This window comes from Oreochromis aureus, linkage group 17 (genome assembly GCF_013358895.1).
Source record: "Oreochromis aureus strain Israel breed Guangdong linkage group 17, ZZ_aureus, whole genome shotgun sequence".
NCBI classification, from domain to species: domain Eukaryota; kingdom Metazoa; phylum Chordata; class Actinopteri; order Cichliformes; family Cichlidae; genus Oreochromis; species Oreochromis aureus.
In genome coordinates, this window is record NC_052958.1 from 15610534 (window position 1) to 15633418 (window position 22885).

At 39.0% G+C, this 22885-nt stretch overlaps 1 protein-coding gene across 1 annotated transcript in view; it reads left to right on the forward strand.

Moving 5' to 3' along the window:
* Nucleotides 1–22885, forward strand: part of chrm2a (cholinergic receptor, muscarinic 2a) — an 86006-nt gene that overhangs the window by 15722 nt on the left and 47399 nt on the right. The window contains exon 2 of the mRNA XM_031737512.2: nucleotides 16231–16375. The gene's annotated coding sequence lies outside the window, so the exon portion shown is untranslated. The remainder of the gene's footprint in view (nucleotides 1–16230; nucleotides 16376–22885) is intronic.

The following is a 22885-nucleotide window of genomic DNA, read 5'->3' on the forward strand; positions in this document are numbered from 1 at the left end:
AGCAATAGATCTTTCAGCCCAATTCTACTTTTTCTGCGTAATCAAATGGAAACGTCTCTTTTTAAAACTTTAAACTTTAAATCTTTTAACTTTATGCATCAAGCAAAAATTAAATTATATGCAACATTCTCTGACTGGAAGAAATTTGTTTAACATTTACACCTATTTTCTGCACATTCCAGCATATAAAATAAAATATTTTTTTGTGTTTACACTCAGTCTTTCAAATAGATGCAAGTAAAACACAGCAGAAAATAAATAAAATCAAAGACTAGCGGTCCTGTTGCTCTATTTTCACCTGTAAAGCAGGAGTGGGTTAGGCGGAGGTTTACCCTGGTGCAGGTGTGCCGCAGCGGTCAGTGGAAGAATCCGCGAGTTTCTCTGTGAATTTCACATTACGTCATAGCGCACTCGGTGCTTGCTTGGAAGTTTATGGGTTTTTTTCGCTGTAAAAAGAAGTTTTCTTCCCACGCACAACGGACACTAATGTTTTTGTGACTTTTTATGGAATCAAACTGAAAATAAGGTCAGTACTTCCACACTTTAAACGCTGCACGCTCATACTCTCTCCCGCACTCGATATATTATCCATTGTTGATCTGCACACAGCTGTTGTCACGAACGTGGCACTCGCTTAGGTCACTGTCATGAGACATTCTCGCAAAAAATCACGGTTTTAGTAACGCAGTAACGCAGCGTTCCTACGTGAAAGTAACGGTAATCTAATTAGCGTTTTTGCAATAGTAATCCCTTACATTACTCGTTACTTGAAAAAAGTAATCAGATTACAGTCGCGCGTTACAAGTAACGCGTTACTGCCCATCTCTGCTGGTGACTATATGAATATTTCCTATTGTTTTATAAACTCAGACTGTAATTTCAATGTGTTTAATAAGCACTAGTAGAGTAAATTTAAATGCAAGTAGAACATTTCGTGATGTGCAGTCAGGGCAAGTCAGAGCATTTGTAAATTGGCAATTTTAACACCCTGGAATCTAATAGTTTATAGGTGTGGGGATAATTTGCTTATTTCTGGTCCTCATTTTCTGTCACGGGCTGCGACGGCAGACCCTGGAGATGTAGAGAAAGTAGGGCCCAAACGCGAGACTCTAGTGAAGGACAGTGGATTTATTTATGGTGAGTGGACAGAAACGACAACTATATACAATTCAAGCACTGTGACTCCTGTGGCGATTCCTCTATGAATCCCACACAGTGCACGTGTCCATAGCAGTGAAAAGGTGACAACTCCAAAACCCTGATTCCACTCCGTGATTTCCCCTCGTGACGACGTTCCTGACTCCTGACTCCCGACTCAGGTTCGACTTAGTATAATCCCGCGCCGACTGGAGCGCCGCCACCTTCTTAAATAAGACGCTCCTCATGAAGCCATCAGCTGCAGCTGGTGAGGGCTAATGAGCGGCAGGTGCGGCAGTCCCCAGTGCGGGAACACTTCCGGGTCGCAGTCCCCTCAGCGACCCCAAAACATCCGGGAGCACACAGGGAGAAAGGACAAAAAAAGGGAGAGAAAACCACCAAAACATAACATACGGAAAAACATATACAAGAAATACATGACATTTTCTGGTTTACCAGACCCAGCGTCTGCCCACTAAATGACACTGGGTCTGGTAAACCAGAAAATGATAATAATAACACTAAGTATCCATCTTGGAAAAGGGGGAGTTACTTTCAGTTTGTGTTTTTGTTTGTAGCAGTTGCAGGGCAATGGAACTTGAAGCCCAGATATGAGACGCTGCTCGTTCTGCAGCACCCACAGCTAGGAAAGCTGCATCCGTCATGCAAAGATCATCCCCACCCTGTCTCTTTGAAGTAATGGCTTGGATCTGTGGAGGCAACATGGTTTCATCCAAACAAATTTTCCCTACAGAGAAACACAAGTATGAAAAGGTTGTGCTGCCACGGAGCTACTTATTGAAAAATGCATCAAACTCACTGTGCATGAAGGATGTGAAATGCTACGAGACCAGGTGTAACACGGCTAACTCGATCAATTTTCAGTCAGGCCATGCTCCTCAGTCATTCATAATTCTTTTTAGCATGTAAGTGACTTTTGAATCTTTCCACACTGGGGGTGTGCTTAACTCATACACCCTTTACAAAGAATGTCAACAAGTGCAGCGGAAGTTAATTAAAGGAGGCAACGTGTCATGTGGATAACACTGATTTTCCCTGTGAAAAATAAAGTTAATTCATTTTGAATTTAATCTCCAATATGCGTTCAAATCAGGGTGTCAGTTCCACTGATATTTGACCGACTCAATTACATTTTTAAAAAAACTCCAGAGATTTATAGTGCCTGTTAACCTGACCATATGAATAATTTATTACTTTCAAGCAAAACCCAAGAAACACTTATTGGTACAAAACTCTCATGTAGATCTGTGTTTAGTCTTCAGTTTTTAAGTTTAAAAAACAAACAAAATAAAACTTAGCCATACTTAGCCATAGATACAGTGAGGCATTAGTCACTTGAGTTAGGGGGCTGGTTTTTAAGCTGAAAGCTGTTAGTTTGTTTAGTATGGAGAAGATGACAGAGAATTTATCATGGCTTCTTATGTGAAAGGCTTTCTATCTCTCAATATGGCAGCTGATTAAGTTTTCCTTTCTAGGCTGTCATTGGCCCATTCTGGGGCCAAAAAACACCTGTCCAGGCTGTCACTTACTAAAGTTATGACATCATGAGGCCCTTCATAAGGCCCTTCCATTGTTTTGAAGTGAAGGCACATCAGTTTTATGGGCTTCAGTGCCCAGCGGATGATTTGTGAGTGCTATTATCCCCTGAAATCGCTCTGGAAAATGGCTCCAGTGTGAAGATAGGAATTGGTGACAGAGGGAGTTGGGGTGGGGGGAGGGGCTTGCTTGGTAGTATAGAAGTAGTCAAGTGGTTGTGTTTGTATCCAGTTAAAGCAAGATCTTGTTCCTTTTTTTTAATAGAGAAAAACTCTACCAACACATTATTTGGGTTAAAAATAGCTTTCTTAAAAAAATAAATGTCATCCAGTAATTAGTAACAAACTCATGGCTGAGAAGTTGAGGAGGAAATGGAAGAAGAGAGAGAGGGTGAGTAAGCGAAAGGAAGAAGGGGGGAGTGACCAATAACCTAGTTACAAAATCAGCATGCAAGCACTTCATCTTTTTCTTCACATAGAAGCGGTGCAAACAGGTTTGACTGCCATCCAGCTGACAGGGGAAGTTTTCATTTCCAAGCTTGACTAATTCATTATAAAGCCATCTGAGTGCCAGAACTCTCTGTTGTTATAACTTGAATCTAAGAAACATAAACTGCTGAGTATTTAAAATATTAATTTCAAACTCCCCCACCTTGGAGGTATGCAAAATGTATCTCTTTAGAAATTCACTTCACTGACCATTTACAACGAGCGGTTCAATTTGTCTGAAGCTTCCTCCGTCCTAGCAAAAAAATAAGCAGATCGCTGATAAGAAATGCTCATTAATCAGGTCTGTGCAGCAACTGAAGCTGTGTGCCATCTATTTCCCTTTCAAGAGTTTGCTCTTCTTTTCAAAACTCAAAGCCGTGCGAGAACAAAAAAAACGCGAATCTGTTTGGAGGAAAGCATCGCCACAAGCTTTCATAAAACCAGCTGCCTGCACACAATACGTGGTCAAATGTTAAGGTTATCAGCGGAGTCCAGAAGTGAAGGAGCCCCTTCACCACTCTGCTTTCCACACCTGCACTGAGGATTTCAGTTCACTGGCAAAGCCCTCTATGACAGCGCAAAGCCATTCTGCTGGACGGAGATAAAACGTAATACTAAAGAAAGTTAAATAATCAATTCCAAAGAAATGCCTGAGTATTAATCTAGAGCAGACCACAGGATGGTACCTCCCAGGGGATTGCAAGATGATTTGCAGAGGGATTTAGGAGATGATTCACAGCCTGTGAAAAAGTTATATACTAACATTTTCCAAAATACAAACATTTTATCACATTTTGATTCATTCTTAAATTTGTACGATGATATGTGCAATTTCTCTCTGCAAAAAGAGGAATTGTTCTTCTCTACAGCGACCCTATTGTCACACTGAGCGGGCACATATTTTTTAAGGCAATATTATCAAAACGTGTAGACTCTCCTCAAGGTAATGTAAAGCTAAACTGTTTGTCATTTTGTCTTTCAGTAAGTTGGATGTGTCACATTAGGTAGACACCTTTCCATTCAATAGAAGAAAACACAGTATTTTCTGCATAGCCTAACATTGCACTCACAGATGAGCTTAATTTAGTATAGTTCTTCTGACCAGAGGATTATACTGGGTTCACTGGATGGGAAATAAAACATCATTACTGGTGTAATGAAGTGCAATTTATTTACAGATATACACTTAATATAGTGAAAAATTCTAGTTCTGTTATTCTCTTACCTGTTGTTGGCTAAGACTTTGGCACATTAAAAGCATTGAGACATTTTGCACCTTATAGTAAAGTTGCATATAGGGCACGAATTTGCATGAGTCAGTGGGAACAACTACATCTGCCACTGTACACTAATAAGCATTGTGCAGTAATAATAATAATATGATTTTATGCTACATTTAAGGAACCACCAATCTCACTAGGAGGTATTTTGGTCTTCCAAGATTTTTTTTTTCCAACTTCATCTACTTTATCTTTAAATTTTAACTCATTTCCTTCCCTCTCTTCTCTTCCCCTAATGCTGTGGGTGTACAGGTACATACATGTAGAAATAATTTAGGAGCACTTTATGGCTCACAACGAATTTCTGTGATCTTGCGTTTCACATGTTACCACTTTTGAGTAAGATGTCACATGCCTTTTGTACATGTCCTTTATTCACACTATTCCCCATGAAAGCGGCTCCATGGGGAGTAGTGAATTGTGACATCATCAGCAAATGCTGGTAAGGTTGGTTAGGGAGGAGTATAGCACAAATGCTGATACCTAGTAATAAGCAGACTGGAGCCAGCCTCAAGTGGCCCTCAAGATTTGTTTTAAACCACATGTGGGGTGGTTGTTATTCAGTTGATGTTACAGTCCCATTCGGTCAATTCAGCAGAGAAAATTGGTGCAAGAAACTGAGAGAAGAATCATATTTTTAGGAGAATAACAACAAGTATGCATGGCATAAATGCTGGCAGAGTACTACATCAGTACTACTTCAGAGTGTGAGAGGTAGGTTATTGGCATTCCCATGTGTTTGTATTTAGCTTTCACTATAGCCTTGGTTTTGCTCTGTGAGAGATAGTGACGCTTGATGATTCACTGTGTATTAGCAAAAGTTCTGTCAGCTGTCATTAAATGCGATTTGGAAAAGCAAGAAAAGAATATCTGCAACACCTAATATAAACGTATGATAAGGGATTTAAAGGCTTGATTTGAAAAGCTGCTGATACGACATGAAGGCAGTACTTCTTTAAAATTGTTACTCGTAATCCACCAAAAGGATTATGGTGCTGAAGAGTAGTATAAATGTATCTTTCAGCTTTCTTAAACCAGCAAAAGGATGAAAAAGGATGTCAAATATTTTAAAAAAGCAATGAAAAATGTAATCCACATGCACAAGCCATTAGCATAATTTTGCAAGACAGCAAATACTTTCTGTCTGCTATATCTGCTTAAACCCTGCTTTTTAAAAATATTCCCAGATGCTGGACTTCTTTAAAGGGAATATATAATGTAAATGACCCTGCACACACACATGCACACCTTTGATCGTGCATCATGTGCTGCAGTCAAATATCTCAGTCATATTTCTGGTCTAGGGATACACGATTAAAACCCCAGTGGCACTGTATACAGGGTGGATTCAGTCACCCTGCAGATTATTTTTAAATAAAAGCAAAGTGAAGTTTCATCTTATCTCTTTGGATGTGATCTCCACCTCCTGTTTATTCAAATCTTATTCTCTCTGTAGTTGGATAACTCTTGCTCTGTTCTCTAGGAAAGCTCACCCTGAACTTTTAAGTCCAAATCTTTTTCATCCTTTTGTAAAATTCTGAGCCTGACCAAGGAAGTGGATTCAACTGAAAAGAAGATGAATGGTGTAAAGGCACATTTTTCAATAGCGAGGATTTGAAAAAGCTGATAGACTGGATTTCTGCTTATTGCCAACCTTTAGGATTTTTTCTTTTAATCAAAAGAGCGAAGACTAATTTAGATTGCTTATCATTTATGTTGAATAAATGAAGTTGAATAAACCTAAATATTATTTTTTTCTGTTTTTTAACTATCATCTTAAATCTCTGTACAATAGTGTTTAAACCATAGGTGGTGTTCACAAACTAATCTCAGGCAGACTTTTCCATCTGCAGATTTTGATCTAATCTTTCCCTTTTGCTCGCAGCCTGAGAGCTAAAACGAGCAAATTGTTGTTATTTGCTATACTGGCTCTTCCTTTTCACTCAGTGAAAACCTAACACAGTGAACAAGTACTTTTTTGTTTTGTTTTTATTATTTTTTTTTAACTCAGACAAGAAGCATAACACCTGGAAGGAAAGAGAAATCCGACCTCTCATTGGGAGGTTATTGGCAGCAACATCAAAGACTCTTCTCTGTCTGGTCTTTTTAAAATCAGCAGCAGTTCCAAGTGCAGGTAGCTCTTAAACTCCTTAATAGAATATCAGTACCTGCACATGCAGTAGCTCATCATTACAATATGAAAAACACTACAATTTGTGCTAAGAATGCATAGAAATATGATTATTTCTACCAGTTGTCTGAGGTATTTTTTCACCCTTCAGTTAATGTCAGTTTTAAAGTGCCGTGAAAATGTAGTGACACGCTTTTGTCTTGACTTTGAATCACCGTGACAGTTAGATGGAGTTTCTGAGTGGAGTCAAAGTGACGAGTCTGTCCAATGATGTGGCGCTCAATGTTTTGATGTCTCAAAATGTGATGGTACCAGTTCAGCCTTTAAGCACAAACCTCAATTCCTATCGGGTTCCAGTGAAGAGTAGTGCAAACACCAAGTGATGGAGATGACACAGTCAGAGATCTAGAGAACCAGAATTTCTTAAGGTTAAACAACACTGAGCAACATGACCAAAGAGATACCATCAGCAAGAGCTGCAGGTATTACTTTGTAAAGTAGCTGGGAAAGCAAAAAAATATGGATCTAAACTCCAAGAAAAAAGACAAGCTGGAATACCCGATTTACAACAATAGAAACCTGTGAAGGCCGCTTGCTTATTTAAGAATTACGACAAAAATTTGTACTGTGCAATTAAACGTCAAAAAATGTATTTTAACCTCTACATTTTCAATGTATTTTCTGTTACTTATTTGCCAACATATACATAAGTGTCACTATGTCTGCAAAACAGACCGGTGGTTGCACTGGCCCACACAGTTAGCTTGTCTAATTGTGAAGCAGAGGCATTAAGTGGAAGAGAAAATGGAAATTCAGGTAAAGATGTTATCTTTGCTAGGACAGTTTCTCCTAGACACACTGAAGCTTGTTTTGACAACAGTTAGCTTTTGAACATGTTCTGATACTTCTGAAATATCGCTCCCATGGGAAAAAAATGGCTTCTTGTCTCACACTGATCCTATTCCGAGCTCTTAAAATGTTCCAGATTGTTTCTCCCACACCTTCATGAAAGAATTCATTTTTTTCTTAAATGTTCTTCCTGTACTTGTGTCAGTGTGCTACAGTTTATATCATATTTTGTTGAATATTTTTTATTACTTGGATGTCAGACTAGTTGGGGATGATGCAGAAAGCAGAAGTGAAAGCTGCACATGTATATATATTTTGTTATATATATTTAGATATGTATTTTGTTGGTTAAAAGTTGTGGTGCCTATTAAGACACCAGCATATTCATGTATTTATATTTATGTATTTATTCTATTTTTTTTAATACAAACTTTGTTACACCGTAGGAAACACTTCACAATACAGCAATTGACTTGCAATAAACTCCAGATTTTACAGTATATTAAACATTTTTTGTCATCTTTTTCATGGTATTACTGGCTTCAGATAGAAAAAAGTGGTTAAAACCCCAAGCTCTTCTTGTTCACGTTTCCTTAGGCAAGACACAAGTTACCCCACGGTGCTCTGTTTCCATAGATTCCATATAAAAATGGAAAAATCCCTGAAGCCAAAAAAGTAGTGCTTTAAATGTGAAAAAGGACCTGCACATGTATTGAAGTCTATGGGGAAAAAAACAGTAAAAACATGTCGTGATCAGTTTGTGATTGTTACTTTCAAGTCTTATTGTGTAAATTGTGGTCCCCACTGAAGACAAAAGAGAAGCAAAAAGCGGTGTGTGCTTTACACCTGGCCTGTTGTGTGACTAAGAAGTCACAACGAGTATACAAGTGTGCAGGGTTGCTCAGTTTCTTAGTCAGATCCACCTCTCACTCTTCACACTGATCTGAAAACACCAAGATGGAAACGATGAAAAACACTTAGTTCGTCATAAACCGATGGGTGATAACAAGATAGAGTGTCACGACCAGTGTGATCAAGTGTCTTGAACGCATCACAATTTTTAATAATTAGTTTCTACCACAGTCTTTCATACTTTCAAACCAAATTTAACCTGAGCACATCCTTATTAAAATCCTGTTCATTTCGCTTGCTTCTCCAATTCTTCAGTTAATTTAATCTTATATCCATTTTAGTTATTACTTCATATTTGAGCTCAGACAAAAATATCTTTAATACATCTCTATAGACAAAGAACACATTATCATCATGAGCAGTAGCACAATATTAAGATAAGTTGCATTTCTTGACTAAATACTTGAGTAAATTGACTACAGATCACATATATAACTGGGTGATTGGCACACATTACGCCAAAGCAAGACCGACACTGATTCCAAAATCCCACGTGCAAGTAATCGAAATGGAAAAAAAAATCCTTCAGTGGTTTATCTAATTAGTGCCGTTAGCTCCGAGTTGCACTGTCGAGACATATTGTAGAGGGAGAGCACACGGCAAGGCAAACGGCAGTGCAAACAGCTAAGCAAACTCCACGGTCTAATACCGTATCCTTTTGCCCTGAGGTTAAACAGATCCACTAATCTTTCTCCTTGTTTGGTCTGGGCTTTGCACTCATCCAGGCAGCACCCACAGCAATTGACGGCAGCACAGTCAATGCTCTACTGTCTTTCAAGCTGAATGATTTGGCTCAACATGTAGGTGCAAAAACATCCACCTACTGATAATATGATTGATGTCTGCATTAGTCAGGATACAGTAAGATACTTGTTACTTGGATTTCTTAATCAACCAGAGGAAAACATTCACCAGATGGGCATGCCTGTCGATCTATAATGTATGCTGGAAACATATGACTCTCTATTCTAAAGAGATGAAAAAGCAGTGGAAGACTGATGCATTGGCGTGTAAACAAGCTGACAGGCAGCTTTTCAGACAGTTACATAATAAAGACTTTTTATCCAGACACATTGCCCCCCAACTGGGATGTTAGCTGAGAGCAGATAATGAAGAGCCAGAGTAGATGTCCACTGAGATCTATGACCGCGCTTAGACTTATAGAAACCGCCGCTCATTCCTCTCTAACATAATGCTGATGTTGCAGGAAAGCAAGAGTCCACACTCGAAGGAGGGCCCTGGCAGTTTCAGTCAGGGGACACCAAGTACTAGGAAACTGCATTATAGACCTTCCCTTCTGAGTATTTAAAAATGGAAACACTGGGAGGCTTGTTTTATTGCTTATGCTTTCGATGAGATCTCTCCAAAGCACTTCCGACAGTTCATAGCAGTGTGAACATGTTTTTGTTAGAAAATGCCCTCTTAAGGGGAGTCTTGTGGAGATGCAGATGTCACTGGACATAAAACAGCAATTTCAGGATGGGGTATTCTGAGGTGATGCTGTGATGAATGAAAATGTGATATGAATGGTTTAATCTCTGTGGATATCAAATGTAGCTTGGTATCCACCTGTCCTCATTTCCTTTAATGCACATGCATTTCCTTCTATGTGCATTTCTCTATGTAGGCAAATTTTATTATTTTGTTGTGACCTGTAGTGAGCTAAATTCATACTAATGCACAACCAGGTCTGTGGTCAACCCTAATCATGGTCAGATCTCTTCCTTGTGATGGTTACTGTGTTAAAAGATAGAAAACTGTCTAAGTCACAGCCGTAATAAGATGCGGCTGAAGTCTGACTGCTGAGAAAAAAAGGTGCTTGAATGCTCCCTTTCTTATCTCCCTTAGCAGAGAATACACAGGACTATCCATAAGAAAAGGAAAGGTGATAATGCCGCCTCACAATTCAGAGCAATGCACCATCTGACAGTTCACGAAAACAAACGATCAACATGACTGACAAAGGATGCAGATCTTCATGTAAATTACTGATGTGCTTCCATCTCTTGGTATAACTTGCTAAGATGCTTATACAACTGAGCTTTTAATAATATCTTTACTTTACAGGTTAACTGTGAGCTTTAATCTGATTTAGTAAAAGCAGCTTTTTATGAAGTTGTTACTTTTGTCAGACAGGTCTAGCAGTTTTCTATATCTGTATGAAGACTGCTGTATCAAAATGATCAAAGTAAAGTTGAGATTATTTTGCGTGTCAACTCAGCTTTAGTTAGGTCCTCATTTTAAGCCTTCCTTTATTGCCAGCCTTTAGGATTATCATTAATTAGTTTGACTTCAGTCACAGATACTGAGAGTCTTAATGAAGGCAAAAGTTTAATTACATCATCTCTTCATCGAGAAGACACAATATGAGTGGCAAAAATGAAAGCAAACACTCTTATTTCACCGTTACATTTGGTAACTTCCCTTTTTTGTCTATTTTAACATTGGTAATACAATAATAATAATAATAATAATAATGGATTGCATTTATATAGCGTTTTTCAATTCCACTATTCATTCACTCTCACATTCACACACTGGTGGAGGCAAGCTACAGTTTAGTCACAGCTGCCCTGGGGCAGACTGACAGAAGCGAGGCTGCCATATCGCGCCATCGGCCCCTCTGGCCATCACCAGTAGGTGGTAGGTGAAGTGTCTTGCCCAAGGACACAACGACCAAGACAGACAGAGCTGGGGATCGAACCGGCAACCTTCCGGTTACAAGATGCGCTTCCCAACCACGGTAGCCCTTAATACAGTAATATTTCATGACTTATAGCTTCCATAAAACAACATGTGAAAAACACATGTGGCAAAGCATCTAAGATGTGCTTTTTGTAGTCCATCTTCAAAACATGGTTTGCACTACATTCCAAATCCCCATCAACATCTGCCATTATATAATTAAATCCTTAAAGTCTTTCCTTGACCTCATGAAGTTTTATATTGAGGTAAAAAAATGACAAAAATGTCATCCATACATCCATCCATTCAATTCAGGGTCATGGGGGCTGGAGTCCAAGCTGACATTAGGTGAGATGCATTCAAATTCACACCTAAGGCCAACTGAGAATCGTTAGTTGTCCTTCGACTGTGGAAGTACCCTGAGAGAACATGTAGCCTGAGAGAACACAGAAAGGCCAACAGGTTGAGACCCAGACCCATCTTGCTTTTGAGGTAACAGTAATTACCACTATACTATCGACTGCCAAGGAAACCACAACCCATAAACCCAAAGAACTTTGAAGTGACTCTACTATACTACTCTCTTATGTCTCAGTGTCAGATTTTTTTATTTTATTTATCACATGTTTCTTATTATTGTAATTTTTTGCTTTTTGTGATGTTTATAAAAACTGCATGTAGAGAATATCCAGTCAGCAAATCCTGAGTGCCATGCCTGTCTTTTACCAGGACCTAATCTAGCAGTGACCATGGATACCACAGTTTGCCCTGCACCACTGCAAGAGTCCATCACTGTAATCTATATGGTAATACTGCAAACTACCCAGTTTAGCCTGCACCTACTGTATCAATTGAATAAAATAAAATAATTTATCAGTTTGCTGTAAAAACACTTTCTCTATATGAAATAATGACATAGCATAACTATCAACACATCACTGCTATTAATAATAGCATGAAAAAACCTAATTTAAGCTTCCAAGTTTAGTTGTGTTAAGATTGCAAAGAAAGCTACTTTTGTTATTTCTTAATTGTCTGACTAATTTCTAAATTAGGTCGCTGACTGATCTATACAAAAAAATCACAATGCTTGTAGCCAAAGGTGGTTAATTTTCAAATGGTTTGACTTATTAGACCAGCAATATAAAACTCAAAGAAATTCAGTTCAGTACCTCATAAAACAAAGAAAAGACAAAGCCCAACTGGGATTACAGGAATTAGGCATATTGTGTTTCAAAATTACTTTATTAATCAATCGTTAAAATAATTACTTAGTGATACCTTAATTCCATTAAAGGACACTATTAGCTGCAGTTAAAATGTGTTAATAAATCATCTCTGACCTGTAGGAAATATTCAAGAATTAAAAGAAAAAAACTAAACTGGGTGAGATCTTATTCACATTCAGAGATGGAAAGTAAATCTTTGTTTGTTTGTTTGGGGGTTTTTTTGTTTCAGGCGTTTTTGTTCTTAAGCATTTCTTAAGAACACAAACTCCTGGGAGATATATTTTTTTTTAGATATTTTCTTTTAGGTTTTAAAGGTTAAAGTGCAACAGATTAATGCTGTTATGTTTGAATCCCCAAGAGGTTTGTCAGTCCCAAAGATAACGGCATCTGCTGCCTGTCACATGCTATTCTACTGACAACTGCTGGCAGCAACACACAAAGAAAGCTAGTGTAAATAATGCACAATGTAAAATAACAATGTGCTTCAGTAAGTGATACTGAATAAAAACTTGAAAGAAAAAAAACAGAGTACCTTAAAAAACACATTTATGTTTCGTTTCTCAAGCATTCTTTACACCTATGATGCAACTGGTAAATATATACTTTGTATATCCAGTAACTGGTTATTTTGCTAAATACACCCGTCCGTGCCACAAGCTGGAAGTTATCTGAACAATAACCAAAAATGGTATTCATAAAATAAAATAAAATAAAATAAAATAAAATAAAATAAAATAAAATAAAATAAAATAAAATAAAATAAAATAAAATAAAATAAAGACAAATGCTAATCATGAACACTTACCAATAAAAACAATTGTAACCTTTGTATTAGTAAGACAACACACGTTGCTATTACGCCAAAACTTCAGAGGAACACAAAGAGCCCGAGGTGTTGGCTTGGTCTAATTGCTTTATCTTAAAATGTGCCCCCTTACAACATTAATGCTGCATGAAGAAAAATTGTCAATTGAGTGCGTTCATGGCAAGCTTCTGTAAGTAGCACTTGGTAGTTGCAGACCCATCTCAGTACTGCCAAAGCACTGACACCAAATGAACATCTAATGGATATCTGGCAATAAAATCCTTTTACAATTCCCAAAGGATCTTCTGCAGGTGTCACAGTTACAGGAAATGACACCCCTGCACAGTCCTGTACAGACTGGAATTGGCCAGGTACTTATGCAATGGGTGGTTTTGATGTGATTGACTGGTGTAGCTATATTTCAAGAATAGACACCACCATCTGAAATCTTTTGTTGCGTAATCAGATGTAAATGTGATTAGTAGACAGCCTTGCCTTCTTGCCTTACATAAAAAATAAAATTAGATCATCCACACAATGACACAAATAAAATTAAGTTTGAAGCTTCCAACCATAAAATGTAGGGTTTGTGATATTCGTGCAGCTACAGAAGATTTGAAAAATAATCCGGGCTGCCCGAACATACTCGCTAACCAGACAACAACATTTTTTCCTACATCTTTGGAGGACTTAGACAAGTGTCAGGATGTAGAAGCAAGTCAGGAAGTGTGCTCTTTACCAAATGTTTAGTTCTCCTCAGTGATGACAGTCTGCTAGACAGGTTGGTCACTCTATTAAATCAGAGTTCCCCCTCCCCAGAGGCTGAAGTACTTCTTGGGAGATTAAGGTGATAGAGTGTGGGTAAAGACAGCTGCCTGGGTCATATGCCAAGGGAGAACCTACACTGCATTTTTATAACCTTGATGGCCCTTTTTACTGACATATACAGTAAGCCCACTGCTTGCAGCAGAAAAGAAACTTACCTTAGGTCATGCCAGACTACCGTGAGCCATTCTCAGCTCTATATGTTTAGCCTTACAGAGCGTTTATTCAGAATTCTCAAATTTGTTGATGAAGGATTAAAATGGCTGTTGGCCAGGAAGATTGCAATCCCCGCCCAAAGCTGCCTATTAGATATTTAAAACCCTTATCATCTGACAATTTCGTGAATAATTTCCATCGTGTTATAATGCAGCAGAATTGCTAGGAGCCTTCAAATCATTTTCCTACATGATTAGACAACACTGAAGCACACTTAAGTTTATGCAATGTCTGATCAGACTAAAGGCTTTTCCTATTAGCATAATAAATGAATTAGAGCACCAGAGACAAGGATCATTAGGCAGATTTTCACCACGGGGAAATAATTTGGCCAATGTATTGTCTAACTGTTTGAGACAACAGTGGTGTGTCACCCAGCCTCAGCATGTTTCACCCTCCAGCGTTCCCGAAATCTTTCCATCACTAAAAGCCCTGCTGGTGCCTGGATTCTGCTAAAATTCCCTTCACCTCACCTGTTTTGTTTTGAACGTGGGGGTCCTATGATTTCTCTGCCATCTTCTGTTATGTGATTAGTCAAAACATGACTGACACGGTGCAGACAGTAATGCGTCCGTGCGGCGACGTTCCATAAACACAAGTTGTTATCATGATGCTACATCTTTTCAGCAACACATACTTAGTGTACTAGACACTGTGGCCTCAGGACTCAGGATTTACCCTATTATCACCTGCTCGTGTCTTCCCCTCCCCTTGCGTCTTAAACTAAGGTTATTGCTCATCCACAGTTCAAAAGAAGGTATCTTCTTTATCTTTTTTTTACATGCTTGCCCTTCATGTACTAAAGACACAAGCGGCAGCTGTTATTTCCATGACGTGTACAAGTCTTCATTAGATGGATTTTGAAACTGCCTGGGTTCCTGTGAAGAGTTCTGTGTAAAATTTACACACATGACGTGTGCCTGTTAGTGTCCATATGGGTGAGAGTGCTTCAGCACTCTGGGATAATGGTCTCAGAGGGCTGTGGCTGCCATAGAGGGTGCGAACATATAGTGAACTCAGGCCACAATCATTTACATCAGAAGCAGTCAGAAACATCGTCATTTTCTTTGGTTCTCATGCTGGATGTATACATTATGGATAATGAGGATTATAGGTCTCCTGGGACTGAGTACTGTATAATTTACAAAGTGGTCTATGACACTTTTCTGCCCTTGAAACAGCACCACTGTCTTAGGACAGAGAGTTGAAGAAGTGCTGGATTGTGAGCTAAAGCTTATTTAAGTCCTAGCAGAAACTTTAGTTTGATTTTTGGATTCATAGTTACAATTAACAAGCTGTACATTACGCCATCACCAGCCTCCACTCCAAAACAATGACAAAATAAAGACAAAGAAATGCCTGCATCAGTCCCATCCCCAAATGTGTGCGCATGTGTTCAGATGAGAGGTAGTGTCCTGCCGAGAAGCAAGCAGAGTCCTTGATTGCACAGACGGGACATTCTCATTAGAATGGCTATTTTAGAAAATACGGGTGCAGCAATATGATGATTGTGCTCCTGACAGCATTAAGTCCACTGAAATCGCTGCATTTTTTAGGCACGACTTATCTCCAAGATTCCTTGTGAACATTTACGGGGAAAAAATGCACTGCAACACTATAGTCGCCAATAATAAAGACCATATCAGAATGGTTGTTGATTCCTTTCTTTGTTAATATTTTTTTTTGTTTATTTATTTGTACTATTAACATGATAAAATGGTCTTTGCAATTATAAACAGGGAGTGACAGTAATTTATTGAAAATAGAGGTTTAATTTAATTTAAAAAGAAATGTCAGAGATGGAGCTGAGGATTGATTTAGGAATTTATGTGAAGATACTGTTCATGCACATCTTTCACTTTATTTAAGTTTTGTGTTCTATTATGTGGATGGATAAAAGTAAGGTAAAAAAAGAGCAGTATCAATCAAGAGGGTGTCGTATTATACAGTGGCGTTGTATTGTACAGGCTCTGTTCAGATGGAAAAACCTCCCAAAGCCTTGCTATGTATGGTCATCGATTACTGAGTTTTGAAGAATCATCCAATACCTGCGTTCTGTGTCTTGAGTTGGAAGGCTTTCTATTGCTCATTCTGTTTCATCTTTGTTTTTGTGCAGTGGCCATGGCTATTAACCATGAAGCTGGAGCCTGATCAGCCAGTCTCTTCCAGTCAAACCAAGCTTCTCTGGTGCTACACTAAACGGACACTCAGAATATGTCAACCGAGCATGAGAAAGCCCAACGGACTGCTTAACACTTGCTGTAAGTACGGATGCGCTCTGACTCTGCAGTGATAGAAAGTTCACTTATTACTCAGACCAAGTCAAACCCCACAAGAGATTAACTCATCCTCAGTTCTGATTTTCAAAACGAATCATTTCCAAATTATGACCCATCTGTTCCACTATTGTAGTGAAATATCTGTCCCACTCTCTAAACTCATACCTGTTTTTTTAATAACCTACATTTTTGTGCGCTGAATTTCTGAGCTAGCTTAATGCACAGACTACCCTTGAAGCATTATTAAAGTGTATATGTGACATATTACCAGAGTTACATATGAGCTCTTGAGCTAAAGAGGAGAGCTCACCGTGTCTTTGTACAGTCACACTGAACCCTTGAGCAAAGACTCAAACTTCAGAGAATCACAGGTAAGTTTTCATTCATGGTACCACGTACTAAACTGACACTGTTTTTGGTAGTATTTATGAAAAAGCAATCGAAATTTAAAGCAGTCCAGTTGAAGTAAAGTTTTTTTTAAAGATACCGGCTCTATATTCTACCATTTATATATCTGTAATCTAATTAAGGTTTAAACCTGATCAGTTCACTTTTCTGGTTTATGACCTTTGACTTTACTGGTTTTGTTTAGTTTCGGTGCTCTTATCAGCTTCATTTCCAGCAGCAACTGATATTTTTTAGAAAAAACTGTATAAATCACACATTAACACTGAACAGCTGACAGAAATGTTTAGCAACGGCTAATATAAAGAGAAATTTAGCAGTTCCCTCGAGAGTTTGAAAGAACGCTGCCAAGTTAATGCTGATTTGTTCATTGTCTGCTCTGTAAACATCTGTTCACTTATAACAACACAAGGCATTACTACGTCTTTTTTATGTTGTTCCCTTGCCTTTTTAGATAAGTGACTGTTACTTAATGCAGATTCATATGAACAGCTTTGACACCTCTGATCGTGTTAAGACTGCTGCTTCATCGCTTTAGCCAGTTTATTAGTTTTACAGCTGCTAAACCACAAATTTTCAGCTTTGTTGACTTCTCGCAATGCAGTTGACACCTGCTTTTCCTCTGATCAGAGGCTGCAGCTATTGCTTCATCAGTGACACTCATTTAATGCCCTGTGTTTGAAGACCTTTTATAATTGTGTAGCATGTTTTCCCTGTCAGTCTCCCTTAATAAAATATTTGCATATGTGACTAGACAAGAACATGTTTCCGAGGCTGTGCGTCATGTTCAGAAGTTTCAAAAGCCATCAGATCAGATGTCAGTCTGCCGTGCCAGATGAGCTCTTCAGACAAAAAGGACACCATGTATAGCTATGTGCAAGTACTTGATATCAACAAGCTCACTTCTCATTCGAGGGCTGCGTGCGGACATTATCAGCAGATGTGGCATCGGCACGTACTCACACATACTCACACCACTGTTTGATGCCGTTCCCCTAACAACACTGTCAAGAGCTCTCCCTCTACATCATAGTGATGCTGTCCAGAAACATATCTCAAATGGAGTTGCGGCTCTTTGAACTGTGATTTTGCGTTGATGTGTGCGTGCACTTGTCTGAGTGACTGCATATCCGTGTCTCTCATTTGCATGAGAGTTTGTCTCTTTGTGCGGGAGTACTTGTGGTTAAGAGTCTGTACAGTCATCCATTTCATATTTGTGTGTATCTTTGTTTGCAACAGACACCCAAAGGACTGTCAGGTCAGTTGAGTGTCAAGTGAGCCAAATCCCTGGCACAGATTAACAGGGAAGGGTAGTGCCAGCCTGTGAGGGCAAGAGTAGTGGGAGCAGTCATACCAATTAGGAACCAGCAACCTGACCACCCAGCCCTGCACTTACCCTGCCCGGCTCAGGATAACAGAAGCGACACACTCGCACAGACACATAGGCATGCATGGAGATGTGCTCACTACATGCCCACTTATAAGTTGGTAGCTAATACATATGCAACACTGCGCCAAACACCATCCATTAGCTGCAACGGGGGCTTGAGAGTGCTGCTAGAAGTGTCAAATATGCATGAGAGAGTGGAGGTCTGTGTCTCATAATCCCCGAGGCAATTAATACAATCGTTTCCAGGGCCAAGCACCTATGTGCACACATCTAACCGCTCTATGGGCTTGTTGAATTTTTTAGGTAGACTAATTTACAGATACGTTGGCCAGAGGCTAGCTTTTATTGATTGGACCCGTCTGGAAGCCGACGGCAAGCCATACATTGAGAATTCTCTACAGTGATGTATGAGGCTGTGGGGACAACACATTCACACCGTAAAACACTGCTGGAAAACTGTGTTTAAAGATAAAACGTACTTATGCCGTGGCAGTGATTGAGCTGTGATGCAGTGTTTGATTTGCTAAATTGAGCTGAAGTTAAATAGCAGTTTAATTGTTTAATTATGACAGGCTGTGAAATCGTTTTCCGCTGAGTCTCAAACCATGTAAAAATCTACACAACACAAACATGACGTTTGTAGACACAACCGTCACAGAGAATTCAATTTCTAATTTATTTTTTTGGTTTCCATCACATTACCGGTCCTGCAGAGACACTCCTGCAGAGTGTGGCGTCATTTTCAGTGTATTGTAAAGCATTTAATATTACCTCGCTTTTTGTTGTTGCTCCTGCAGATGTTTTAGCCCCCCAGTCAAATATTGATTGAAATGCTCGGCCCAGTACGAGGCGAGGGGAGGGCTGATATTCAGAGGCGTTCAGTTGGTGGGGAAGCATTATTGATTGCACTTAAAGTGACAAGATGGAGGAGGCCCACTTTGACACATTATCCCTATTGCTGCCAACAGACAAAGTGCGGGCCAGAGGAGCAGTGCCGATTGATTTGTGTGATCATGAACGCCCTGAGACCCATGAATCAGTTGTCCAACCTATGCTGCTTAAAAATAAGTCAACAATATTTCATGACAACATTGTAATGTAAGGACTGGCACCCTATTTGATTTAAGAAGGCAAGCAAATACCGCGGTAATGAATGATCTTCATGCACATTCTGACAAGCCGAAAAGTCCTCACACCTCTGGCAATAATACCTAGTGTGTAGAGCTGGTTTGAGAAGGCAGGTATTGTGGGCAGCTGGTTCAGGCATCTATGGGATTTTGTTGTGCATAATTCACTGGTGAGGCATGAAGCTGATATAGCCTCTCCCAGTCTGATGATCATCCATCAGGTAAAATTGCTTTCTTCTAACATTAGGCTGTCAACGAGAAATAACAAATGTAGCCATGCAGAGCAACACATGATTACAGGGTAATAATGCCCCGAGGTCAGAGGAATGTGACCTCATTCAGAGTAGTTTGTTGAGGGAAGCAAGAGAAATACTAGTCAAATTAGATGAAAAGTCACCAGGGAATGGCTCATCTTGCTTTGAGGTAACTGCTGTCAGGAGGCCCACTAGTTTTTTAAAATCACTGTAACAGCTTGTTTCATATAATTAAAAAAACATCCATTTTTGACTACGTGCTTAAAGAAAGTACTCGAGCAAATATGAGCTTTGACCACCGCTCCAAAACATCTCCTTCCAGTAGCAGAGGGCTATTTTGAGCCACATCTTTGCTCTGATTGATATTGTGTAAATCCATCACTATAATCTTCCAGGAAATTGCACAGGCATTTCCAGAGGTCTAATCGAGATATGGGTTCGCTGTCAGATTGAGTAGGAGTAAGAATAAAGAGGAAAATTAAGGAGAGGCGAGACAGATGGAATGAAGGCGTATATATTCAAGTTGCACATTTTTAAAAGTAAAATATAAAGAGATGCTTGGGAGGGTTGTGATAGGTTTGAGGAGAAGGGGAAATTAATAGGTAAACAAGATATAGCAATTTAAAGGAGGGAAAAGGGGGGAAAAAATGTTTGACACGCTTCAGTGATCGCAGATTCTTCCATCCCAATGTGCCTCTTCCTCTGTGTCGCCTGCAGGTCTCTGGTTTCCATGTGCTGCATAACCAATTACCCATGACAATAAGATAAGGAAAGCCAGCTGCAAATGATTAACATGCACTAAACAAACACCTATTGGATTCATAAGACAAAATTTGGATGCATGTAAAAAAAAAAAAAATGTTTATGTTTAGACATATATAAAACTTCATATATATACATTTTCCCTCAACAAATTGATTTAAATAAACAAATATAAGAGCCGCAATGAACTGCAGGATAAGCATAATGCATGTAATTTTTCTGTACTCACAACACAGTGTAATGACAGGAGGCTCTGCACAAGCAAACACCATGACATCACGGCAAGCACGTTCATGTGTGAGCTTAACTAAACTATAAGGTCTAGATGGTGTTCTTCTTTGCAGAGAAGAGCTTAAAGGGCTTTTTAATGAACAAACTTTATTGCAGTGGCATTTGATGTCACAGCAAGGTGAAGAATATGCTGTGTTCCTTACAAAGAAATTTAATGACATGGAATCTGTGCACCGATAATATTGTTAACGTGAAACCAAAGTGAGATTTTCCTTGTGCTGGTTTCCAATCAAGAGTTACATCAAATGAAGGAAGAACAACTGTGGTGCAATTCACAGACTTTGCATAAAAAAGTCCTTCACCCTGAAGAACTAGAGTTCAGTTCATGTCCTCTATTACCATAGAAAAACTGAAACAAGTGGCTGAGAGGCACGTTCCTACTTGATAAGTTAGATGTGACAGCAGACTCTGCTCCGCCCCGGGTAGTTTAGTCCGTGCTTGTGAACAAATACTGCAACGATGTGCAAATGTATTCTTATAACAACTTTACGCTGTTTAAAATTCCACCTTTGATTCATTTTATTTGTTACCTACAGTTTTTTTCTCTCATCTGCTAATCAAAACGCAGGGGGCTTTGGGGAATTTATGTGCATATATACATCTTTAATATTACCAGTATGAATTTCTCTGACATGGTAATATATTTTAATCATCTTAGGATTTTAGTGATTCAAATGAGCAGGTTTTCCAGCTGGGTGGGATTAGCAAATGTGCAGAGTGCTTAAACAGTGTGCAGGATTGTGCCATTGTCTGTGCAAGTGCTAGTATACTTTATTTTGTGTGTAAATACTTGTGTGAATAAGCATCTGACCCTGTGTGGTTCATTTCCCCTGTTGGTTTTAATTAGGTTGTAAATGTCAACATATAAACTGTTCTCTTCCGCCATGTGAAGCACGTGTGCAGTGCTCGCCGTTTGCTTTGCTAGACGAAGGGCTGCTGTTCATCTTTTGTCACACGTTAACTTGAGCAATTAGAGAATGTGAATGACTCGAAGCTAAGGCCAAGAATAGCTACCTGAGGCGTCTCTCACTTCCTGACCTCCATTCCTCTCAACATGCATTACAACAGAAGCGGGGGATACGTGTCCTGGCAACCACCAATTATTAAAGCCACATGTCATTCACATGAGGGTTATTACTTGATCAAGTCCCTGAGAATAATGAGATACAGAAATCAGTAACTATAGCAGCAGAAAAAGAGAAATGATAAGATTCCAATAAGAGTTCCGACTATTTTTAAACAGATTTAATTGAGCTCTTGTAAATGAACCACATCTATGAATAGCTACATTATTGACAGTGTGGTCTTGGCCACCTGGGAATTTGATCCCAAGCCCAGTGTGTGGCTTAATGAGCCACGGTGAAAAAAATAGCTTCAAACGTACCTTTACACATATGAAGGAAACTACATCACAGGTAAAACGCTTGCAGTTAAAATTGATTTTTGTCAGACACTCAAATTTTTTACAATGTAATTACCTTTTACAGTGACCCTTGGGAATTTCTTGCAAGAAAGTGTTATTTTTTAATTATTTTTATAACGTGAACTTTAGATTTGGTAATAACTGATTCAAGAGGAATGGGTTATTGCAACAAAGGTTAGATATCAGCTTGCAATAGACTTATGCTGCTGTATTAACAGCCCGATATCAAAGCGTGTAGTAGACACAACGTGTCCAGTGTGAAATGTACACGCATGCAGAAGTTCTAATACCAGCAGGGGGAGATAATACATTTAAAGCCAAGAAGTCGCTAAGTATGAAGTACATTCCAGGGTCTTTCTGTGTCAGAAACAATTAAGTTATCTGACTAATATGCATTTATATGTAAATGTGTTAATAATGTCTCTTTTAGCTCTTTCCTGTAACTATTTTCACATTGGCTTGAAATAAATCATCTCCCTCTGATGGTACTGCAGCTTACTGCAACTTCTGCATGCATGTACATTTTTACACTTTGGAGAGAAAAGGCGTGAAATGGACACGGTGCACCGGCATGCCTACTACACAGTTTGCTGTGATATTGGCATGTTAAATGCTGGCAGTGGTGTCAGCCAATTGCATAGGCTGTAGAGCCTACATGGATTTAACACAGAAGTCTAAGTCTTTGTGGAATCCCCCAGTGGTGAAAGATGGTGTGCTTTATTATTTAAGCTCAGTCAACACATCTTGAATTTCAAGCTGATATCTCACAGTTAGAGTTATTATAAATTTTTGAAAGTGACATTTTTTTTAATAAAAAGTAATTGGCTCATAAAATGGGAC